Source organism: Microtus ochrogaster (assembly GCF_000317375.1).
Source record: "Microtus ochrogaster isolate Prairie Vole_2 chromosome 14 unlocalized genomic scaffold, MicOch1.0 chr14_random_3, whole genome shotgun sequence".
Classification (NCBI taxonomy): domain Eukaryota; kingdom Metazoa; phylum Chordata; class Mammalia; order Rodentia; family Cricetidae; genus Microtus; species Microtus ochrogaster.
Window position 1 is genome coordinate 14,855,246 of NW_004949098.1, and position 21,348 is coordinate 14,876,593.

A 21,348-nucleotide genomic window follows, 5' to 3' on the forward strand; every position below is an offset into this window, starting at 1 on the left:
GGAATATATACATATTAGAGTACTACTCAGCAGTAAAAAACAATGACTTCTTGAATTTTGCATGCAAATGGACAGAAATAGAAAACACTATCCTGAGTGAGGTAAGCCAGACCCAAAAAGAGGAACATGGGATGTACTCACTCATATTTGGTTACTAGCCATAAATAAAGGACATTGAGCCTATAATTCATGATCCTAGAGAAGCTAAATAAGAAGATGAACCCAAAGAAAACATATAGGCATCCTCCTGAATATTAACCTTCATCAGGAGATGAAAGGAGACAGAGACAGGGACCCACATTGGAGCACCGGACTGAAATCTCAAGGTCCAAATCATCAAATTATTTGAAGCAAGTATGTAATTAAATTTTTATGAGAAAATTACCCACGGCCAACACATGAATAAAATGTCTTTTAGATTCTATGTATTTTGTATAGGTTTATTAATTTACCTGTTGATCATATATTTGAGAACTGTAGATGTACAAAATAACACAATCCCATTTGCTATTATTTCAGTTTTTTTGCTCTTGTCTCTCTTAACATATATTATAATCGTAAATTTTGTTGCAGGGAAGGCTTTTAGATATCATCTAATGTAATCCCAAGTTTAAATATCATGAGATATAACCTCTCCATTTTTCTCTTTTATACTCGCACTTTTGGAATGGATTGGTATTCTAGAGTGCTATATAGACTTATTCTATTCCTACCAGAGAAGTCTTACAACTGGCTTTTGTGATTCTACTTTAACAAAATGCAGCTTAATACTAAATAGAAGAAAAATGATCAGAGACTATAGTAATATCCTCGGAACATTTGTCTGAAAAGAATTCGAGAATCATCTTCTTATTCCACAAATTTCAGTAACTTTGATATTAAAAAAAGGTCTCCACACTTGTTACAGAATCAAATAGATAGAAATCAGTTACTTATTAGAAAAAGAAAGCATTTCTTTAATGTAGGAACAATGCCAATAATTAATAAATGCATCATTATTTTCAAATATTCTTTACCTTTATGAAATATGTTTCTCAGTTGGGGGTCGTACATGCCTCCAATTCCAGCATGTGGGAGACAAAGCCAACCAGGTATCTGAATTCAAGGTCAGCCTGGTCCACAGACCAAGTTACAGGACAAGAACTATGCAGAGAAATCATGTCATGAAAAGTTACACATACCAAAACAAAAGAAATATATTTCTGTAGACAGTGACATGGGTCAGGGTGATACAAGAAATGCATACACCCAGTCAATAAAATACATTCAATTTATATATACAGATATATAGATATAGATATACACACATTTCTGGACTCTGTGGGATTATTTTGAAAAAAAACACACACATACATTATCTTTGAGCAAAAGTGATGGGGACACATGAGGGAGTTTCAGCCAAGGCTGATCAAAATACATTATATACATGTAGGAAATACTCAAAATTTACAATGTATTAAATGTATTCTCATTGAGTCAATTATTTCTTTATTATAGATGCCGGTGCACAGTTCCTAGATTTAAACTGTCCTCCCTTGGGCTCCTCAGCAGGTGTAACTACAGGAGTGTCACAGGATCTATTTACATTTTGATTATTCTATCTGCTGTAGGTATATTAAGAACATTTTACCATGGGTAGAGCTCTATGGGAAGGCACAGGTCTTGGGTTCAGTCACTAATACAGAGGTAAAACAGTTTCTTGTTTTCAGAAAGTAGAAAATTACACAAATCATTAAAAATATGATCAATCTTTATTGTTTAAAAGCCTAAAATGAGTTAAGGATAAGATATAGCTTCCAAAATTTAAAATATTAAATATATATTAAATAAATATATATGTGTGTTTGAAGCTAATTAGGAATTTCTGTGGATTTCTTTAAAGGCAGTAAGTGTTTTTCAAGTACTCTTTTTTGAAGAAATATCTGTTTGCCACATCCACGGCTGTCTCGCCTGTGTGACAAAATGCCTCTCAGGTGGTGGCCATCTCAAAATGAGAGACTTGTGCTTCCTGGAGCTTGGCCCCGGCGGCTCCCTGGCAGTCTGCTCGAGTTGAGGAGCCTGATCAGCCTCAACGATCTCGTTCACTTTGTTCCTGGTGATGGTTTCTTGCATTGACTCTGCTATCCTTTCTTCTGTTCTATTTTTCTCTTGACAAAAACTTAATCTGTTCAAGGAACCAGGAAACATTCCCAACGGCTCCTTGAATACGGAGGAACTGATGCATCAGTTCCCTCCCTTGATTCAGGCCATTAATGTTATGATTAAGACTCTGGCTCACTCTCTGGGGGAATTTATGGATACCCTAGAACAGAAAGAGTTCATGATAGGATATTTGGTAGAAGAAGGGCAAATTATGAAGGAAAATGTATGGAATGGCATGAGATACCATTTATGGAGAAGTTAGCCAGAATGAGAAACCCCTGGTGCATTTTAGATGGGAAAGAAAGGCAGGCAATTCTTGATAACATGAAGCCAGCCATTCAATATTGGAGCAAACCCTGGGGGTGGAATCCTGAAGAATGGTGTTTGGGTTACCTTGATTACCTTGAGGGCAGATATGATTTAGGCCATGAGAAAGAGCAGTTGGTTAGTGGTGTGAGATGAATTTCAAAGAAAAGCTCTGCCCACCTGGCCCTGACCACAAGACTTGCTAGCTGGCAGTGATTAAATTCTTAGACCCATTTCTGACATCAAATTGTGAAACTAAGTTCTGACTAGAGTAGAATACAGAAGATAATTTGACTCTGCAGCCCCAAATGAAGGCTGCAGGTATTCTTGGATAATTAAAATCCTTTTATTGCCTTATATATTTGGTGGGGATATATAAACTGAAAAAAAATAAGATGGAGCAATGAGAAAATAATAGCATGAATATTAGAGTGCAATGGAAACCAAGATGAGAAAATAAAGTAACCATTAAGAGGGAATGTGTTTTTCCCTGTCCCTAAAGCCTCGCTACTCAGCAGCATTAACTTCACAGCACTTCAGTCTGCAAGCTAGTCTTGTTTGTGCGTTCTGTAGAAATGGAAGTGTCATGACTTCCCCATCCTAGATTTTTTTGTGGATAGTTGAAATTTTCTAACTCTTGTTCTTTGTCAGTTTCCATTTGTTCCTGTAAGAATGCTATAAAGCTCAGTCACACTTGACAAGAAGTTGACAAAGCAGAGTAGAATATCTGGGAATGTGAATAAATTCTAGGTTATGTCTCATCTGAACCAAATCTCTGAAATTTTCTACTCCACAGGAAACAGTTTCTACAACTGGTCAGTGTCAGGGTAATCCAATCCAATGAGAGCATCTTCTACCAGAGCAGGCCTAAGGAAATGACCTCCACAGGACCAGGTATGAGGGACTGGTGGCCAAGAGAGCAAGCCCAAGCCAGTGACCTTCTGCTAAAAATGGTAGTGGAAGCCTACAAATTGAGGCAGAAGTCTCATTTCTTCACAAAACTACATGTGGCTTATTTTTGATATCATTTGATCAAATAGAAATTGTTGACATTATCTTAAACCTCATTGTTAAAACAAATGATTTTGTAACCAATGTCTACTACATTGCCTTAATGCATCCAATAGTACCATCAGGCCACAGTATTTAAATTCTTATCATTATTGAAGGACATTCTCAGGATACTCCGAATTCATACAATGATGGAAGGCAAAATGTGTGTTCTACATTCCCTAGATATTGTTTTTATTTTTAAAAGCAAACACTTGATATTTCAAGTGCTCATTCCTCTTTTCACAAAAATATCACAGAAATCAAAGATTTTCATCAAAAGATCTTTTATCTGATAGCAACTAATAAATAGCATGTTTGATGATTATAGGAGATGTGGAGGTCCTTGTTCAAATAGAGAAGTACTAGGGGGGAAAAGAATGTTAAATACAGTCTGAAGCCTTAAAAAGAAGGGATGCACAGCCTGTTTTCTGCCCAGGTGATCTTTGCAGAGTTTAAGTTTCTAAAATGACACCTGACTCTTCCATAAAACCTTAACATGAGGTTGGTTTTCCCATCAAACTATAGAACCCATATTTATGGAAGGTATAATGTAGTGGGGGGCTACAGGCTGCATTCCTGCCACCCAGCTCCTGGTTGCTTGGCTAGCTTATGCTCCGAAATAACAACACACAAACTGTATTCTTTTAAACACTGCCTGGCCCATTTCTATCTAGCCTCTTCTAGGCTAATTCTTACGTATTAATTTAGCCCATTTCTAATAATCTGCGAAGCACCACTAGGTGTGCTTACCGGGAAAGATTCAGCATGTCTGACCTGGTGGCTGGCTGCATCGCGTCTGGCTGGGAGAGGGGACCATGGCGTCTAAGCTTACTTCCTCTTCCTCCCAGCATTCTGTTCTGTTTACTCCTCCCACCTATGTTCTAGCCTATGAGGGCCAAGCAGTTTCTTTATTACTTAACCAATGAAATCAACAGGTTGATATATGACACTCCCACATCATTTCCCCTTTTTCTGTTTAAACAAAAAAGAAACGCTTTAACTTTAACATAGTAAAATCACACATAACAAAACAGTTATCAAGCAATATTTATAGTTACAATATCTATATCTACTTTATCCTTTACCATAACTAAGGAAAACTATAACTATAACTATCTATCTATTCTTCAACTCCATCAAAAACTCCAGAAGGATATAATACTACCTAAGTAAACAGGAAATAAGCAACTTCTAAAACTCTAGAAATGACAGAGACATCTCGTTGCCTGGACAGTCACCCAAAGTTCCTCTGTACCATTGGGGCATCCATCTTCGGCCTACAGGTCCATAGTATCCAGCAACATTTCCATGAAGCAGAAAATTTCAAAGGCAGTTCAGTCACTATCTGCTGTGTGCTGCAGAATGTCTTGCAGACTCTTTCATGAATCAGGAACTCCGAAAGATCATCTCACCTTTAGGCAAGTTCAGCAGTCCTCTCTCTGCGGGTTCTTTGTGTCCAATTTATGCAACAGTCCAGGCAAGAACAGTTTCTTGCCCAAATGGCTATCAGACTCCATAAGGATCCTCTTCGATGCCCATTTTCCTCTTGAAGTAGATTGGTGCTGCCAGGAGCAGATGTGTCTCATTTTCCTGAAAAGTCCTAAGTTATTAAAACATTAAATGTCCTATTCTGTAGTCTTTGAAAGATATGAAGAATGCCTATCTGAAATATATCTATGCACATCTAGAAAATCTAACATGACTACAAATTTAACTATTATAGATGACTATCCATTAACAACCTATATACATTACATTTTTAAATGAACTATATAATCACAATACCTTAATCAATATCAGAAATACACACACACACACACACACACATCTATGTAACAAAACTGACCTTAAATTAATATCAGTAAATCAAGATTCATATCAATGCAAATTATTCATACCTATATCATATCCCCCTTTAAATGTAAAAGAACATTTATAAACCACATTTGGGAACATGGGTGCAGTTTTTTTCTCGAAACTGCTTCCTGCTGAATGGGGGCGTCGTTAATTAGGTCTTTCATGGTATAACCTGTGTGCTAGTTTCATCTCAGTTGGCAGTTGAGCGAAGCAATTTTTTGAGGGTGCTCACAGAAATCTTTCAGGAGGGCGTGGTCTATCATACCATATTGGAATAGAAGCTATCCACAGGGTCTCATCCTCTGTGAAAACAAAAGTAGAAACTCCTTTCCAAAGCATCATATCCTTAGATTTAAATTTTAAAGTCAAGGTATTTTGAAAATATCTATGTTGGATCAGTTCAGCAGCATTTATAAACAAGTATCTTTTAGCAGTTGTTGCTCCTTCCTCAGCATTCAAATAATTCAAAGAGAGCATAATAACATAAAGTATCAATATTCTCTGTGTATTTTCCATCTTTGTGCAGCTTTGTTTTAACCTCTATTTCGTTTATTTTTACTTTTATTTTTTGCTTTTTGAGACAGGTCCTCTGTATATCTTTGACCTGGAATAACTCTGTGGACCAGGCTGTCCTTGAACTCTCAGAGATCCACCTGACTCTGCCTTCCAGGCATTGGGATTAAAGGTGTGTGCTACCACACCTTGAAGTCACAGAGGTCAATCTCCCTCTGCCCCCCAAGTGTTGGGATTAAAGGTGTGTCCTACCACACCCAACTACTTTCTTTCTTCCTTTTTTTATTTTTAAGAACTTTAACTTTTAGCCTGCATATATTTTTAACACACTGTAAATCATTTAGAAATTTTCTTTGTCTTTGAATCTCTCTTTACTGTATATCTCTCTTTTTCTGACCACATGAGTCTTTAATTTACTAAGCAATATCAGTAGGACTATAGCTGTGGCTTTGACGGCTGGATCCAGCCCATTCTGTAGCTTTCAGCCTCATGGCGGAGGTACCGGCTGTAGCCATGTTTATTGCCACAACTCTATGGCTTTTCAAGGTCCTTGCCAGCAAACAAACTGCAGCGTTATGTCTACAGACAACATTCAAGTCTTCTCTCTGTAGTCAGCCCTCCTGCCTCAAACAGTCAGAGTTTGCCCTGGCAGGATGGCCCAGAAGGCCAGCATTTTAAAACAGCACAACTTTTTTCCTGCAATGGCTGAAAACCAAAAAGCATGCCTTCAGCTTTTCACCAACACCGTTTTAAGTGTTTCGTGGCAGGACCTCTTAAGAGCTGCAGGATTTTGCAGCTGAAGCTGAGTCAGGAAGCCTCTCCTAGATGAGGCGCTTGCTTGCCTCTAGCAAGCAGAACAGAACCGAGAAATTGCTGCTACCAAGAAAACATGCTTTACTCTTTCCCAAGCTTTCTCAGGCTTTCAGTGGATTCAGTTGTCCACACATCTGGGCGCCATTCTGTTGTGGGAACTGCAGGCTGCATTCCTGCCACCCCAGCTCCTGGCCGCCTGGCTAGCTTATGCCCCGAAATAACAACACACAAACTGTATTCTTTTAAACACTGCCTGGCCCATTTCTATCTAGCCTCTTCTAGGCTAATTCTTACGTATTAATTTAGCCCATTTCTAATAATCTGCGAAGCACCACTAGGTGTGCTTACCGGGAAAGATTCAGCATGTCTGACCTGGTGGCTGGCTGCATCACGTCTGGCCGGGAGAAGGGAGCATGGCGTCTAAGCTCACTTCCTCTTCCTCCCAGAATTCTGTTCTGTTTACTCCACCCACCTATGTTCTAGCCTATGAGGGCCAAGCAGTTTCTTTATTACTTAACCAATGAAATCAACAGATTGATATATGACACTCCCACATCAGTATAATTTGTATTTTACAAGTTGCTTAGATGTAGTATATTTATTTGTCTTATTTTGTGTTTTATTGTGCACAAGGCATTGAAATAAAAATCATTTGTTCTAACGATGAGGTTAAAGATAATGCCAACAATTTCTATTTGATCATATAACATAAAAAATAAGCCACATATAGTTTTTGTGAAGAAATGAGACTTCTGTCTCAATTTTTTTCAAATTGTACTGATCTTAATTATTCCTAAAATAAACTGCATGGAGTCAGACTCATGAAGTTTGAACCAACATCATCTCTTAGTTATGATGACCCCAACTGCATTCCTGCCTTCTGTTGATCATTAGTCAATTGACCATGATAGTCACAGAGACCCCACAGATGATCAAAAACCAATATTTATTTTTGTGCAAATTGTTCTTAGTGAAATTCTCTCAGAGGGCAGCTTTTCTAGATCTCTGTGTTAGTAGAGTAGAATATTAGGCTTGAAAGGAAAAAAAAACTTAACAAAACAGGACAATAACAATTTCAGTTTATTAATTAGTGTTAGTTTCAACTTGTATTGAAAACAAAACAAAAAATTGCAAATTACCAACATTTACTCCTTATGTATTACCTTGATTCAACCCAAGATTTATACCTGTAGAAACAAATCAACCAAATATTGTCAAGGCAGTGGGGATTAGAATGAGCTTTGGCTCACATGGATTTTCTAAAATTTCTTTCCTTAGAATTTATATGAAGCCTGGTTTTCTCTAACTCATTGGCCATGCCAAGATTGCTGTAGCTCAAAGGAATATTTCCCTGAATGTAGCTCAATATGTGTAGGGGAGACATCTTAAAGGGTTGAATGCTATGAGTTTTGTAATGTCTTCTATTGAATGCTTAGGTTGGGGTTTGTTCATTAACCCTGAGAAGAGATAAACAGGGAAAGCTGCTTAGTCCTACCAGGGATGTTTGTGTCCTGAAGTATGACACTTCAGATATTTTATGCTTTATGTGTAGTAATGGACTTGATTTTCCTTGCCTTTTACTCTTCTGATTTTCAGTTTGAAATTTTTTCCTGACCCATGGTCAATGAACCTGTCTGGGAATCCAGGGATCATATCGCATAATAGCTTTGGAAACTGACCTAACTTCTCAGAATCCAATAGAGGTAAGTATCTCCATTACTGTGTAGGAGGTTCTTACTTTACCTGTAGGAGATGGTTCTTTAAGGGAAATTCATGGGTAGAGTGGAATCAGAGTAATCACAATAACCTCAGTTGATCCTGAAATGAAAAAAAAAAAAACCCAAGTGTTTAAATTTATTTGCAAATATTGGAAGTTATTTTTATCATTTGTTTTTCTTCTTTTCAGGTTGAATCACTTTTCATGTTTATGACTTCATACTTCAAATTATTTAATTCCAAAGGTTAATCCAAAGGATGCAAAGCATGAAAAACTTCCTAAAATTCAATGAAATGTTGACTTCAGCAGCTTGCATACCAAGGTGAGATTCACACCCTTCCTCTTTGTCAGTGAATCTTCGCAGAGCACAGCCCCTTTGTTGGTTTTGCTCTTCTACAGTCTAAAAAGTCTAAACACCACATGCTCATTCTGAAGGACCATTGTGCATATTCTGCAAGCAGACACAACTTTTACTGATAGTAGTAGAATCCTCAAGCTTACCATCCTCTTCCATCTCCTTCCTCATCCATGTCCTTACTTGGGATCCAGAGCACTAGCTGTTATGGGGGTGGGGTTCTAGAGATGGGAGAAGACTGGAGAAGAGAATAATTAGAATTTGTTGCATGAACTTATGATACTGTCAAAGAATTATTGAAAGTTTTAAAAGTAAAAGCATATTCAAAGTTAATATTTACATGGGTAAACTATTCTTATCTACTTTCTTAGTTCAGGTGGGGTTTGACCAATTAGGTTGATGTTTTAGAATTTTAGTACCTGCATTATTTAGAGATTCTATTGCTAGGAAGAGACACCATTACCACTGCTATTCTTATAGAGGAAAACATCTAATTGTGTTGACTTTTCTATAGTTTCAGAGGTTTAGTCTATGATCATCATTTCAGGGAGAATGGTGCCTGGAGCTCACAGTGATGCATCTTGTAGGCAACGGGAAGTCAGCTAAAACACTGGTCAGTATCCTGAGCAAAGGAATCATCAAAATCAGTATCCACAGTGAGTGACATACTTTGACCAACAATATCATACCCACTCCTACAAAGCCATACTTCTTAAGAGTATCTATCCCTATGACACTATGTATTCCAGTTACATTCAAACTATTATAGTCTTCAATATGGTACAACTAACATGGGATATAAATTTAAGAGGAAATTTTCATTAAGATGTAGTTATTTGGGTGGAGGCAAAGATGACTGGCCCACACAAAATATGGCTAAAGAATTTACCTTTGATTTGTATCAAATAAATCACATATTAATCAGTTAACTCTTTTTTTCCAGTTTTGTACGTGTGTAGGAGAAGAAAAAAATGTGTGTACGGTGTGAACCTACATGATTGATCCACATATTTGTGGAGACACATTCATGTGTGCTAGTGCATATGTAGTCCTAAGGTTGATGTTAAGAACTGTCCATAATATTTTAAAATTCATTCATGAAGGAGAGAGACTTTCAGTGAAAGCCAGAACTAGTTGATATATCTTGTTTTGTAGCCAGTTTGTGCTGGTTTGTTTATTTAGTATGTATTCTGATTTTGGAACTACAGGTTCCTAACCCACAAAACATTCATATGAATGGTAGAAATCCAAACTCCTATTTTCAAATTTATGTGGTAAGTACTTTATTACCTGAGTTATCTCCACTGCCCCCAACCTAGTGACTTAAAAATTGTGAAACTAGGTTCATATAACAGGAACATATGTATAACATACTAAATTCATTTTACAATTTCAATGGTAAATATGCTACACAATTAATACATATGACATTTTCATAACTAGGGGAAAAACTGAATAAACATAGGTGCCATTTATGTTTGGCACAGACTAGAATCAATTTAACATAATGCTCTGTTATTTGTAATCAGAAAATGCTGGGATTCAGTTTGTGGTATGGCGGGAATCAACAATACTGTTGCACAATACACTTTAATGGAAATAGAAAAGATTATTAAATCTTTGTAATTAAGAAAAATAGTTATTTGTTAAGATAGAAATGTTTCTTTGGGGGGTATTGCTGGCTGTCACAGAAGCCTTAAATATCTCTCATTATCAGTTATAAGTCTGCAATAATCAATAACACTGCACAGGAAGCTTCCTTGCACATAGCAATTGGAAGCAGCACAGACTATGGAAATCCAAATGGTTTCTGGATGCAGTGCTAACCAATGACATTAACATGGCATGCAGGAGCAGCATGGAACACTGAGGTCTTTTGAGAAAATTTAATATAGAACATGAATGTTCCTCATCTGGTTTAGTTGCTGCTCAGTCAGGGAATCATATGCTTAGGCAATTCCTGTTTCTGAGCAATACCCTAGAGAGCCCCAGACTTCTGTGTACTACACCATACTGGCACCCTGTTTGCAGCTCTTACGTAGTTCTTCTGGCTTTCTTTCCTCACCATAGCAGGTTGAGCAGTGTTAGGAGCGGCAACAGTGGGGTTACATGCTGAGGGCAGAGTCTGGTTTGGGCCCAAGCCTCCTGGCATCTCAAGAATGTGCCCATTTCAGCAAGGACACAAGTAAATCTAACTAGCTCAAACATGACAAACATGGATTTCTCAGGCTTTGCCTCCCCCCCCCCCCCATTTCCTCTGTCTCACAAAAAGACCAAAAACCGAAAATATTTGCTTTCCTAAAGATTGCCACCAAGGTCACTTCCCTTATTTAGTCACTTCTTTCTCCTGAGGCTACCAACATCAGTTATTAAAGTATTGAAGTCCTGGAATCTAAATCCTGCTTTGACTCACATAAAAAAAACATGCCTAATTAAAATAAAACATGTTTTCCTAACACAGGGTTTCACCCTTTACTTTTATAAACCACCATTGCTATTTATCTATGGGCCATGTCTATCTCTCCTCTATCCAGAGGCAGTCCTTTATCCCTCTGGGACACCTACACCTCCCTCTGCTTGTTCCCTCCCTTTCTCTCTTGACCTCTATGTTCTGTTATTATTATTATTATTATTATTATTATTATTATTATTATTATTCTTTGCCCTTCGTCCCTCTGGGGTACATAAATCTTTGTGCTGAGAACTTGGTCCTGTGGTTTCTTGAGTCAACTCTCAGGTTCTCTACACACATGATCAGAAGCTGGACTTCTATAACTTCCATTGTGAGTTCTGTACTTCTCCTTTATTCCACCATGTTATTTTTCCCAAACCATGAAAACCATTTTTAAAAGAATCATCCACTGTGATCTGTCTTTTCTTTTTTTTTCTTTGGTTTTTCGAGACAGGGTTTCTCTGTGGCTTTTGGAGCCTGTCCTGGAACTCGCTCTGTAGACCAGGCTGGTCTCGAACTCACAGAGATCGGCCTGCCTCTGCCTCCCGAGTGCTGGGATTAAAGGCGTGAGCCACCATCGCCCGGCTTTATTTGTTCTGGAGACACACCATTCTCTACAGGCCTGTCCTCTGCTGTCACATTTCCCTTCAAATTCTGTGCAGGTCTCAGTATCCTTGGAGCAGCCTTGAGGCCCTTGAGGTACAGGTGGCCACCTCCATTTTCCAATTAGAGCATGTTTGATTAACCACACAGGACACTCCAAAATATTGAGCCTATTAAAAGTTCACCTAGATGAAAGAAAATGATGAATCCTTAACCTTCACCAGAAATTCCAGCCATTTCTACCTTACAAAACTGCATAATTCCCTGCAATTGACACATGCCAATGATACATTAAATAGAACATTGACTAGAATGAAGATTCTGGTAATGCAGATGTTGAGAATCATTAGCCACAGTGAGTTGTGTCTTTTTAATGAGTCACCCATCCTCCTGTAACCAATTTCCAAGATCGGAACCTATAAAAAATTCCTGTTACTCATTTGTTCACCCAGATATGGATAGTACTTCTTTTCTCAGTTGCTGTTCTGTATGAGATGAATAGACATTTCTGTGTATTTCTTCAGAGAATGTCTCCAGAAGACATCAAAGTACCATCAGACATTACTGTCCTCAATATTGGTGAAGTAAAACTAAGAGATCAATATATTAGCTGCATTATTGTCCTCTGAGGCCCTCACCTTGACTTAAATAACATCTTCCTTTATCTTCAATCATTTTTCCTGCTATGAATCTGGCCACTAATTTTCTCTTCTTTTAAGGGAACCACTTATATTATGTTACAAATCACTAAACTGACCCAAACTGGATTATGTTTTTAAGAAATACACACACACACACACACACACACACACACACACACACACACACACACACGAGTCACATTCTGAAATACTGGTGCATTTATCCTCAATAGAAGGCTCACAATTTTGGATGATCAATTCCTATTGAGATGTTCACTTTGATATTTGATTAAGACAATGTCTGCCATATTTTCTGCTGTACAGTTTCTGTTTTCCTTTATAGTAAGACAGATTTACTTCATAGTCCTTAATACCTCACTAAGATTCTATTACTACTTAAACTATTACTCTAATTCAAAGATACTGATTTTAAAAGTCTTTAATTTGATCAATTTATGCCTTCCCTTATGAGGCTTCCAGTTGTATCTGATTCCTTTTTTGCTTAAATAATTTCTTAGCTGAAAATTCTAGATGCAAAAATTGAAATTGAATTGAAAAAGTTTTTCCTTTTCAATTTATGGAATTTAGAATTTTTGTGGTTTTGCTTGACTAAATAAGTCATTCCTTCTATACTAAGGAAAATTGTTTATATGATTCGATTAACAAAAATCTACACAGAGGCATATATTTGTATTTCTAGCAAAAAAGATGAGGGTTGAATGTTAAATATTTCTAATGCTATTTTAAAAAGTCATACTTATTTAGATATCTCTTTTAATTCATTTATTTATTTTTGGTTTTTCTAGATGGGGTTTCTCTGTAGCTTTGGAGCCTGTCCTTGAAATAGCTCTTATAAACCACACTGGTCACAAACTCACACAGATCCACCTGTCTGTCCCTGTCAATTGCTGGGAATAATGGTGTGCACCACCACCACCAGGTTTACATATCTTCTTTAACCTGCTTTCCTAATATAAAATATCAGTGCTATTAGTTCCATTCATTCATCTTTTTATTTGATCTATATGTATTCAACTCTATCATTATTTGTCATCATCTACAGCTCTTTTGCAAATATCTTCAAATCCATATACATAGCTGTTTCATATTGTTATCTGTCTGTGACATGCCTCAAGCAGTTTTAAAGTAACTAATATACAAAGGCAAACAGAGACATGCAGAGATATTTCATGTTTTTCTATGTGCAATCATTACAGCTTACTGTCCTAACCAGACCTATTGAGAACCATGTTTTCTAGTATACATAATCAATAAGAGCATGATAAAATATATGTGTTTATAGGAAATAGTAGATTCAAATATATGAATGAGCAGATGTTAGAGGTCATCCACAATTGTAGAAAATGGCTTGTATTAACTTTACATGGAGAACAGCAGCAATAATCTGTGTCATCTAGGTATACTAGGCAGAGATGCACTCACTTTTAAGCAGAGAAAAATGGAGGCCCAGTTTCCCTACAGAGCAATATGGGAAAATCCTTACTCTGACTGCTCATGTTGAGAGAAAGAAAACAGTGAAGGCATAGTTAGAATAAAGCATATTGCTTAGCTGAAGATCATAGTTTAGTGATGGCAGAGTCTCTTACTTCGTGTAAATTATAGCTGTTGTCTTTTAGTTATTTTGGTTAATATCATGCTTCTGACTACCAGTATGTCTTGGAAATTGAGTGAAAGAAAGACATTTTGTCATCAACAGTACATACAAGAAAACAAAATAACACAAGGATTCTGTGAGACCTACTTATTTATTTATTTTTATATAATATTTTCTCATTTTACATAGCTATTCCCATTCCTTCTCCCTCCCTGCTTCCCACCTGGGACTTACCACCACCTCACCACCCATCCACTCTTCAGAAAGGGAAAGGCTTCCCATTGTGAATCAACAAAGTCTGACACATCACTTTGATGCAGGACCAAGGACCTTCTTGTAATATCTGGGCTGAGAAAGTCATTCCTCCAAGGAAAATGTGATCAATATGCCAGTTCAAGCACCAGGATTTCCTGGCCCCACTTCCAGTGGCTCCAAAGACTGTCTGAGTCTCTGTAAGATTTTTTTTACTTCTGGCATTATACTTTGTGAACAATTCAAATCATACATGAAAGTGTAGCACAGAAAAAATTCAGTATATCTGCATCTAATCACATTACAATAGCCCATTTTCACAGGGTAGTAATACTACTGTTTATTTGACCCAACAGATTCCTTATAGGAAAATTTGCACATTCTTCGTTTGGCATAGAACACTTGGGGACCCAGGCCTTTGCTGATTTCCTGTCATATAACAACCTGGCAGTTTTGTCTAATTTAACCAAATCCTTGGGGACAGCCAAGTGCCAGAGTAGCACCCATTGATCTGAAGACTTCTTAGTAAGCTTCTCAAAACCATAGCAGGTGCCAGTGTCACAGGGAAAAAAAGTATAAGGCATTTGGCTCCTGTTCATCTCTGATGGCTACTTCTGAGGTTCCTGTTGTTTTTCTCCCAGATAAGGAAAGATGGCTGTATGGTAACATTAGAGGGCCCCTTTTTTGTCCTGGTCACCCAGCTAGCTTAAACCGAAATAATCACTGCCTGGCCTGTTAGCTTTAATTTCTTATTGGCTAATTTTTACATCTTATATATTATCATAGCTAATGAAAACTATATTTATAACTATTTATTTTTCAACTCCATCAGAGTCTTCAGAAGAATATATTATTACTTAACTAAATAGGAAGTTCATTGTAAGCAACTTCTAAAACTCTAGAATTGACAGAGACATTTCACTGCCTGGACAGTCACCAAAAGTTCTGTAACATTTTGGCATCCAATCTTTGGCCTACTGTCTCAATGTATCCAGCAGACATTTCTATGAACTAGGAAATTTGAAAGACTGTTTTGCATATATTGGCAGTTTGTCAATAACTATCTTCTGTGTCCTGCAGAATGTCTGGTAGACTCTTTCACAAAGCAGGAACCCAAAGAACCATCACACCTTTAGGCAAGTTCAGTAGTCATTTTTCTGTGTGTCCTGACTATCCAGTTCATATAGCATACCATAATGAGGTCTAGGCAAGGACATTTTCTTGCCCAAATAGCTAACAAACTCCATAAAGAGCCTCTTTGATGTTCATCCTTCTCTTGAAGTAGATTGGTGCTGTCAGAAGCAGATGAGACTCTTTGTCATGAAAAGTTCTAAGTTTTAATATGTTTAAAATGTCATATTTAATAGGTCTTTGAAAGGTTTGAAGATTCTCTATCTATCTGAAATACATCTTTATATATCTAGAAAACCCAACTAATATGACTACAAGCTTGAATATTATAAATGACTATCTATTAACCTATATTTCTCAATTATATATTATATTTTTATATAAACTGTGTAAACACAGTACTTTAATGAAGAGCAGCCTTCTTGCACAGTCCAATGTGGCAGAAACATGTTCACTGACATTGAGAGCCATTTTCTTTGCCCCAGATCCAGGATCACAGTGGGTCTATGAAACCATTAAGCAGTTTTTAACACAGACTGATTGTTTGGAGGGATATGTTTGTCAAATGAACTTTCAACTTAGAATATATATGATCTATATGATCTTAATTGATTTATTCTTAGTGTCAGATATAATATCTATGAATAGGGACAGAGTATATCTGTAGGAATTATCACACTGTATGTACTTTTGCATCTATATTTAATGCCTTCTTATTGATGTTTCCTTATTTCTTGATAGCAAGAAGTGGAGTGTGTGTTCTGTTTTTACACATGTGTATCTGACATTATTACTTTTTTCTCTTATCAGGCAGAGTGAAGAACCCTCCAGGCTTTGAGTTTCTGTAAGTTTTTTTTTTTTTCTTTTTCCTAGCACTGTAGGATTTCTAGTGCAGATTTTCCTCTTGGCTCCAACTAGGTCTATTACCTATTATTCCAGCAGAGGGCAATATTAACACATGTTTGTTGATTCAAACTTAGTGCTGAAACCACTTTAACACTTTTAACACTATGAATAAGAGAAAGAGGTTGCTGGGCTCGTAATTGAATTAGGCATCCACAATGTTTCCAACCACTTCTCTAAGACTGTCTGACCCCACTGACACAGCCTCTGGAATCTGGCAATTCTGAAAATTCACTGTTTCCAGAGAGGAAGAAGATCTCCCTGATGTTCATTCCTGTTTATAACAATAGTCTTGGCTCAGAAGAATCAAATGTCCAAGCTCCTCTTAAAACCACTGTGAGGCAAATGGTGGGTTCATGATAGATGCTACAAAATCGATATTTATGTTTCCTTCTTTTTCACAAATAAGGATTTTATAGGAAAAGAATTCTGTGGAAATATTCTTGAAAATACCCGAGTAGTAGAATACACACTGGCACACTGGATTTTTCCGGGAATTATGGGTTCTGAGCCAGTTGATTAGACTGGGATGAATGAGAAAAGCTTAACTAAGGAGCTCCCTCTTAATGAGGAGAAAAATTTGGGGACTGAGAATATTCAATGTATAGTACGAAGAGTCATACTTAGCTGAACTTTAGAAATGAAAAAAAATAAATCCTACATACTGAAGAGCAGAACCAGTCATCCATGTAGGTCAAATTAAGACTGGTTATGAAAGTCTATTTGGAGAATACTCTGGACAAGTAGCAAGAAATACTGTAGAGAAAAATTAAAACAACAGAGATTTTACTTTTTTTGTCAACTTAAAGACTACAAGTTAGTGAACAGACACATTTATTTGTGAGTCAAGGGCACTTCCCGATTTTGCATATTTGCTCTTCAGCAACCAGTTCAGACTTTCTTTTAAGAGAATATACTTTGAAAAGAAGTATTTGCAGTCAGACATCATAATACGTTTGCTGGTGCAAAGTTGTAACTTGCTGTTATTCAGTGTCTTAGGTTAGAAAGAGGAGAGGCCCCAAGCTGACACTCAGAATGTTTCCATACAGAAGTTTTATTTTTTTTATTATTTTTTTTTAATTTATTTATTTATTGAGGATTTCTGCCTCCTCCCCGCCACCACCTCCCATTTCCCTCCCCCTCCCCCAATCAAGACCTTCACCCTCATCAGCTTGAAGAGCCATCAGGGCTCCCTGACCTGTGGGAAGTCCAAGGACCGCCCACCTCCATCCAGGTTTAGTAAGTTGAGCATCCAAACCGCCCAGGCCCCCCCAAAGCCAGCACGTGCAGTAGGATCAAAAACCCCTTGCCCTTGTTCTTGAGTTCTCTGTAGTCCTCATTGTCCGCTATGTTCAGCAAGTCCGGTTTTATCCCATGCTTTTTCAGACTCAGGCCAGCTGGCCTTGGTGAATTCCCGAAAGAACATCCCCATTGTCTCAGAATGTGGGTGTACCCCTCGCGGTCCTGAGTTCCTTGCTCGTGCTCCCCCTCCTTCACCTTCATCAGGCGATGAAAGGAGACAGAGACAGAGACCCAAATTGGAGCACCGGACAGAAATCTCAAGGTCCAAATCAGGAGCAGAAGTTTTATTTTTAAAGTAGCAACTATCCTTCCTTCCTTTCCTTGTCCTCCTCCTATACCTCTTTGTCATGATTTATTACTTCATTGCAAAGTATGTAACATGAAAATATTCTGGAGTCCCATTTCCTACTATCATATCTCTTTTCATCTTTCCAACCATAATATCAAATGAAGAAATTGTTCTCACCCAGTCTCCCAATTTCTTGGATGTTTCCCAGGGAGAAAGGGTCATTGTCACTTTTAGGTCCAGTTCAAGTGGCATCCTTGGTATCTTTTATGGTATCAGCAGAAACCAGGAGTCTCTCCTAAGCTCCTGGTTCATGGTACATAAACCTGGCTTCTGGAGTTCAACTCCACTTCAGTGGTGATTGGTCTGGAATGTCTTACTCTCTCACAATCAACAGCATTTAGGCTGAAGATGCTGCCATTTATAACTTATAACACTTATAACACAGCAGAAGAACTGTGTCCCGTTATTCTACAAAGCACAAAAAACACTTTAATCTTTTCAGGACAGAGTAAATTTTCTCGTAGAAGATGAAATACAGTAAAAAGTTTGAAAAATATATGACAGAATCTCCCAATATATCTTCCATGGAAGCAGGACTCAATTTCTGTCAGGGGCCTTAAGCAGCCACTTCTTGCAAAGACAAACAGAAATTGTGTAAATGGAAATAGTAGGGTAAAATAACCAAAGTTCCCATCTTCTTTTTGGAATTTCTGTGCAGGGGAGTGTTTGAAAACTGTAATTCATATTTTCCGAACTGAAATAACTGATTCTGTGGGAATGTCATAGGGATTTTGAGAATATATGCAGGGCTTTAGGATTTATATTATCTTTTCTTTATTTGTGTTTTTTTTTGTTATTTTTGGTGTTTCAAGATGAGATTTCTCTGTAGTTTTGGAGACTGTCCTGGAACTTGCTCTTGTAGACCAGGCTGGCCATGAACTCGCAGAGATCTACCTGCCTTTGCCTCTTGAGCACTGGGATTAAAGGCATGCACTACTACCATCCAGCAGGATGTATATTTTCACAACTGTTTCCAATTTAGCAGGAAAAACAGCTCTGGCCCAGAGGAGCACTTTATTAAAGAATATGTTTCTGGGAGTAAGAAGTAAACATTGAAAGAAGACTTCTCTATTACTTTTTCTTTGGATGGGGAATATTGATGAGAGCATCTTGCTGTATTTTTGTAGAATGTGCAGCACTGTGGAAATGGTTATACCAAACAAACAACCACTAATGTGAAAAAGTTGTCAAATATAAGAAATTGTCTTCATTCCACTAAGCAAAATGTAGATTGAGACATTGTATAATCTACTTTTAAAATTTTAGAGCCTAGAGGTGTACACATGCATACCTATATTCATATACAAATATCACCAACTATGTTTCTATATACAATGGTTCAAATGACTTAAAAATTATTCCAAATCATTATATTTGCAATAAAATCTTTCCTTCATATTTTAAATGGTCACCCTTTCTTGTCTTGTGGTTTAGATGCCAGTGCTTTTGTTTAACCCTGAATTGCTTCAGAAGTAGCAACTCCCAAGCAGCCAGGTGACCACTGGTCATTTATCATTATCCTAGAATGTAACATATTTTTTTTCTATAGTTCATTTTAGAATTAGGTCCTGACTTTATATTGAATGGCCATGCCACAATATGGTCAAATACAAGTTCTAACCATATCTATGGTTAAGGTGATCCAAAAATTTTATATAAGCTATATTCTTGGCTAGTATTATTTTCAATCTACATGGTTCTCTCTGATGTGACTCACTTGTAGACTGTATGTGCGTGTAGAAAGTAATAAATTCTTCACTACATTAACTTTTACAACTATGTTTAATACATTTGGCATCAACATTTCCTAATTGGCTTCAAAATTAGATATTTTCCTTAAAAAGTCCCAGGTTCATAAAGCCCAAGCTGTACTGAAACTTTTACCTAAAGATGACATTGAACAGCTGGCATCTCTGATTCCTATTTCTAAGGAACAGACTACAAGAGTGTACATACAATCAGGTCCAGCGTATGCAGTACTGGTGATATGATCCAGGGTTATGTTTTCATTGTAGGAAAAAGTCTATCAATTAAGCTACATACCAGACCAATATTTTCTTACTTCTTATAAGCAATAGTTATATTGCATACATATACGTTCTTATATAAGTTATGCGCTCCAATACTGTGGGGAACTAAGAGGTGAGTGAATATTCACAGGGTGGGATGCCCCACTCTCTAGGATCTCCTCAACAGAACAAAAGCACAGGTCCCTTCTCCAACACTCTAGGATTTTCTAGTCATCCAGCTGGGAGTTTTCTGCTACTAGGCTTTCCCCAACCTATCCAGACCTTATCCATATTATTAACTACACCCTGCTCCCAAACATGCCTATTCACCTGCAATATCAGTGGAACTTTGAAACACAGCTTGCACCAATACTGAGGGGACCTAAGAAGTTAGTGAACAGCCACATGGTGGAACACCCCACTCTGTAGGACCTCCTCATCAGGACAAAACACCAGGCCCCTTCCCTAATTTCCTTGACTTTTCTAGCCAGCTAGTAGGGAGATTCCTGCAGCTTGGCTCCCCTCAAATCCATCCCCATCCCCTGGAGCCCCCAAGCTACTAACCACACTAAGTGCTGAGAGCTGGCTATAATACTGAAGGGACCAAGAGTGTGCTACAACACTGGGGTGATTAAGAGAGAGCACCAAGAGAGCAAAGCAGGAGAGACGACCAAGAGAACAGCTGTATAGAGACTTCAGAGGCTTTCTGAAACAGAAATTGACAGTACAGAGCAGACCAAGAAACACTCCCAAATACTCAGACAGCCACAGCAAGGATTGGACCAAGACACAAAGACCCTACCATCTTCATTTGGAGGAAGGAATGGGTAGGCACCAATGGCAAGAATTCCTTCAACAAACTAAAGAGCAACATGGTAACACAAGAACCCAGTGGTTACAGATCAGAAAGACTTGATCTTCCTAAACCAGAAGAAGTAGAAAAAAACAACTTTAAACATTATGAAAATAATGGATACCTTTAAAGAGGAAGTGAAAAACTCCCTTAAGCAAATGTAAAAGAAGATAAACAAAAAATTGGAAGAAATTAATAAATCCCTTAAAGAAGCCCAGGAAAACCAAGAGAAAAAAACAATCAAACAGGTGAAGGAAACAGTTTAAGACATGAAAACTGAAATAGAGGGAATAAAGAAAACACAAACTGAGGAAATCTGGATATGGAAAATCTGGGTAAATGAACAAGAACTACAGAAACAAGTATAACCAACAGAGTACACAAGATAGAAGAAAGAATCTCAGAGACTGAATATACTATAGAAAAAAACTTACTGTTCAAAGAAAACATTAAATCCAACAAATATTTTTTATGTTTTTTTA

General features: G+C 37.4%; 1 long non-coding RNA gene across 1 annotated transcript in view; it reads left to right on the forward strand.

The window, feature by feature from the left end:
* Positions 1–16,323, forward strand: part of LOC113458019 — a 23,869-nt gene extending 7,546 nt beyond the window's left edge. Inside the window, exons 2-6 of the long non-coding RNA XR_003378465.1 lie at positions 3,245–3,342; positions 8,281–8,387; positions 8,591–8,723; positions 9,304–9,369; positions 16,261–16,323. This is a non-coding gene — a long non-coding RNA (uncharacterized LOC113458019). The remainder of the gene's footprint in view (positions 1–3,244; positions 3,343–8,280; positions 8,388–8,590; positions 8,724–9,303; positions 9,370–16,260) is intronic.
* Positions 16,324–21,348: the final 5,025 nt, after the last annotated feature.